Source organism: Rhinolophus hipposideros (assembly GCF_964194185.1).
Source record: "Rhinolophus hipposideros genome assembly, chromosome: 1".
Lineage (NCBI taxonomy): Eukaryota > Metazoa > Chordata > Mammalia > Chiroptera > Rhinolophidae > Rhinolophus > Rhinolophus hipposideros.
The window spans coordinates 92,159,425-92,164,271 of NC_138047.1; the positions used below are offsets into that span (position 1 = coordinate 92,159,425).

Genomic DNA, 4,847 nt, shown 5'->3' on the forward strand with positions numbered 1-4,847 from the left:
ATGACAAAAAAAACATGGGTGTAGGGCACCAGGTTGCAGAAAAGACTCTGCCATGCTATAGCTGAGCAGTTTTATATTCTACAGCTGCATTTTAAGAGTAGTGAAGCAGAAATCCTCATACTTCATCAGTATCTGAGAGGCAGCAAGAATCAGAAACTCCCTGGTAGGTAGGAAATGCCCTTGTAGCAGTTCCTCACAAAATTCCCATGTTCTCAACATTTAGAACTCTCACAGGGTGTTTTGCCCAGTTTGAGAGCAGCTGTAAGCATTGCCTATACGACCAATGTGAAGGTATGCAAACTTGACAGGGCATTATAGTGGACCTGTGATCCTACAGCAAAGAAAAGCTGGAATCCACATGCCTGAGCTGAAAACCACAAGTATGAGCTGTGACTCAAAGGACAGACTGGAACTTGTGTCATCTCTGCCTCCAACCTTGATGACATAGGTGTGCTCCTGGGGAACCAGGCATCCTTTGTTTCAGAGCTAAACACAACAGGTCGAAGAGTCAAAGAAGCTGAAGGAGAGTCCGGTAAAAGGTGTAGTAGGTACAGGCCTGGCTTATGCCTGGCTAACCAATGAGAGTAGCCAGGAAGTAAATGACAAAGTATGTACATTACAAAATTGTCTCTGCTTATCTTCTGAGCATAAAAAAGAACAAAATGGCTGATGCTTCCATTTCTCCTTACAAAGCCTGCGCAACAATATCTCCTGTCGTCCACCAATTTGAAATATACAGGGAAGGCTATTCGGGAAACAGCTCCACTGAGCCAAATCGATATTCTATAAATCTACCTGTTTTAGCTTCCAAGGGCTGCCATGACAAAACATCACAAATTGGGTGGCTAACAACAGCAATGTGTTGCCTCACAGTTCTGGAGGCAGGAAGTGAAAAATCAAGTGTCAGCTCCCTGTGGAATCTGTAGGGGGAAATTCTCCATTGCTTCTTCCTAGGTTCCGGTGTCGGCCATCAATCCTTGGCATTCCCTGGCTTTCAGCTGCGTCAGTCCAATTTCTGTCTGTCATCACATGGCCTTGTTCCTGTGTCTTTGCCTTCACATGATGTTTGCCTCTTTTTATTAGGTTGGTGCAAAAATAATTGCGTTTTTTGCAATTATTTTTAACCTTTTAAACTGCAATTACTTTTGCACCAACCTAATATAAGGATGCCGGTCATACTGGATTAGGTTCCACCCTGATAACCTCATTTTAACTTGATTACACCTACAAAGACTATGGCAGAATAAGGTGACATTCACAGGTCCTGGGGGTTCAGCTTCAACATATATTTTAAGGGGACGTAAGTCAACTCATAACACCACGAGAGACGTTGAGCTTGAGTAGGACCAGAGAGCACATACAAGCTTCATGAATGAGCGACTCAGCTCTCTGTCATCCACAAAGCTGCATAATACTGAATCCCTGATACTGAATAATATCTCAAACGGGACAGCCAGCCCTTTGGCCACAAGTAGATAATATTAAGCCCCTTACATAATAAAAGGGCCAAGGATCCATCCTAATATCCATGTGAGTATTTCACATATGGATTTACTTTTTCTGCCCAAAGAACCTCAGCCAGTCTACCATGTGGAGGTTGTAGCATACCTGATCCACTGGCATTAAATCCCACATCACATAGCTTCTGACTGGGAACAATTGTCACCATTAGGAGGTGTAGGAGTAGTTCTCACTACCACATAAGCCACCAAAACCTGTGGCGGTGATCACTGAGGGTGATCTTTTAGACATATAGATAATTTAGAATGCGAAGCAAAGAGGACAAGGAATAGGTGTATCTCCAAGAACAACTGCAGTGACAGTGGCTATAATTCACTAACTTCCCTTTTCTAAGTTCCCCCCTTAGAGAACCACAAAGCAGCTGCTCCAGAATATGGGTGGAGAAGTGGATCTATGAAGAACAAGGGGTGAACCAGAGTGGCCATGAAGCTGTGCTGTTCTGATCTCCTAGAGAACTTCTAAGGGAACATAGTGGACTGACAGTTTCTATCAGTTCTTGCCCCTTGGAAAAAACTATGGTGTTGATTCTAAGACTGGACTCTCCTCATTCTACTCCCTGTCAATGATTGAGAACAGTGGGGTTATTAGAGATGGTCCAGTTTTGCCTGATGCAGGAGTCTTACAACAGGCACAACGTTTGTTAGGGTCTCCTCCCACGCATGGCTAAGACTTCTTGGATTTACTTGTGGTCTGAGGCTTTTTCCTCCCAAATCCTTTTTCCTTCTGGCTTTTCAAAGGTGTCATCATGCCTGCATTGTGATCTGAAGGCCTTCCCTACCTACTCGTATTCCCTCACCATTTATTTTTCACATGTTTTATTCCTGATAAATCTCTTACATGACCCATCCTCCTTTATGTGTTCCTTGGAGTGCAGAATTGATATAGTAAGAATAAGAATGTGGAAGCTGAAATTATGCCAGAGAAAGTAATACTAAGGAACAAAGTTAAAATAAAACCCTAAGTATGAGAAGTGAGTTTCAAACATGAAGGTGTCAGAGTTCTCAGGGAATTTGGACTCTTTGTCCAGCTTCAGGTGACAAACCATAATTGATCAAGGCCAACTCTTTTAGATCAAGCACAGAAATTGCCATTCAGTTTTTTGGAAAGTAATCTAAGTTTCCAATAGTTCAAGCCAATTAGATAGAAGGAGAAGGTGGAGGAGTTCCCTGAAAGTTGGAGGTGAAACTTTGGGAAAGATACTCTCTTGATAAAAGAGACTTAAGTGGAATATACTTCTTTATTCCCTTCTCTGCTGGTCTTTGCATACTATTCAGAAAGATGTAATTTTTGTACCTGCATCTGCCATTTTCTGAATATAAGGACAATCTAGGGAATTATATAAAAGCAATAAAACATAAAAGAACTGAGATGCTGAATTATCTAACCCTCCGTTTTTATCAGGTATTATACTATTTATTGCCAAAAGCATTCCAATTGATACGAGAGTAACATAAAGGATGGGAAGTTAGGCTAATAACGAGGACACATTTATTTTCTCTGTGTTGATTCTACTTACAAAATGATATCTAAAAACAAGAGTAACCAATTCATACAGCATTTATTACACAATCAGAAATGTTAGTTTTTATTATTTTGCTATGTGTAATATTGTTAAAACACTATTAGCAACTTGCAGCCATAAGGGGGCGTCTCAGATGGTTTCCTGTTCCATTAATTCTTATTAAGGTTACTTTCAAAATCCCTAGCATGTCACAATGGTAAAGTTATCCTCACACATGTTCCATATATGTCATTTTATAATTCTCCACTCAATTTAATATTTCTCTCTTTTCTTGATTTGTTTTAATTAAGCAAAAAGGTGAATTTTCAAAGATTATTGGTAAATATATTCTCTTTTCATCGTATGTCAGCATTAAAATAGTATAATTGGACATGTAGAAGACTAAATACTCTTTATGGAATATAAACTAAAGAATAAAATTATATTAATTAAGTTATAAGTATATCTGTACTATATTTAGTACACTAGGCTCTTCCTTTTTTTTTTATGCTACGTTATCTTTAATTGGGGATGAAGGCTTTTCCAAGCGTGTCACACAGATCTCATTTCACCCACTGCTCTGTTTGGCTTCCAGTCTCTTGTCTCTCTCTCCAACAATGGTGAGGTGGATACCCTTTCCATAGGGAAGAGAAATCCATGGTTTGTTGTGTTTGCCGATAACAAAGGTGTTTGAGAGTCAGGGGGCAAAGCTGTTGCCATTGGCATCTTTCACATGAACCACATCAAAAGAATCAGGGTGTCTCTCTCTGTTGGCGATCACACCAATTCTTCCCAGGTTGGCACCTCCAGTCACCATGCACACATTACCAGTGTCAAACTTGATGAAATCAGTAATTTTGCCTGTCTCCAAATCAATCTGAATGGTGTCATTCACCTTAATGAGGAGGTCCGGGTAGCGGATGGTGCGAGCATCATGGGTCATGAGATGCGGGATTCCTTTTGTGCCCACAAAGATCTTTTTCACTTTGCACAACTTGTACTTGGTCTCCTTGGGTGTAATGCAATGGAACAGCAAAGCAACCCTTGGTGTCGTAGATCTGATGGAAGTTCATTCCGGTCTTGTTGATTCTGATGACATCCATCAAACCAGCAGGGTAGATGACATCAGTTTGGATCTTGCCATCACTCCTTATGAACTGCTGCATGTAAATCTTCTTGACTTCATCTCCTTTGAGGGCATACTTTAGTCTGTACCTTAGGAAGATGACAAGAGGGAGACATTCCCTCAGCTTGTGGGGACTGAAGGGTGGACGAGGAGCAAACACACCTGTCAGTTCATCCAGCATCCAGTGCTTTGGAGCCACTACACTCTTCATATGTTTCTTGGGACAACGAGCCATAGCTGTGCTGGGCACAGAGAGAAAGCTTCTTTTTAACTAGTGTTTTCTGAGAGTAAAACCATAGTCTTTTCTCCTTGCATGTTCACTGAAGTTAAAAAGGCTAATATCTTGTGGTATTTCTATGTATGTCTCTCCTCATTCCATGTGACTCCAGTACACACACATACCCCTGTGTTAGGAGATGCTACTTAAAAAGCAGGGTTTTTTTTTGTTTTGTTTTGTTTTTTAATTCTAAGATATTAAAACATTAGGATATCAAATACATGTATTAACTTGTCATTTCTGCTATAGGTAATTACATATAGATAAGAGAAGTCATAATTGTTCATCAAGTTCAAACTTGCCTACCCTGAATCAATTTATAATCAAGTTGGAAGTGCAAGGTATTCTACTGTCTTTCCAACGTTGACCTTGGATTATAACTTTAGTTACCCAGGATGAGTGTTTTAAAAAGGAGGAGTGAT

The 4,847-nt window shown here is 40.3% G+C and overlaps 1 pseudogene across 1 annotated transcript; it reads right to left on the minus strand.

Moving 5' to 3' along the window:
- Positions 1-3,590: 3,590 nt before the first annotated feature.
- On the minus strand, positions 3,591-4,383 carry LOC308498891 (small ribosomal subunit protein eS4-like; annotated as a pseudogene). Its single transcript has one exon. The product of its transcript is annotated as a small ribosomal subunit protein eS4-like (transcript).
- Positions 4,384-4,847: the final 464 nt, after the last annotated feature.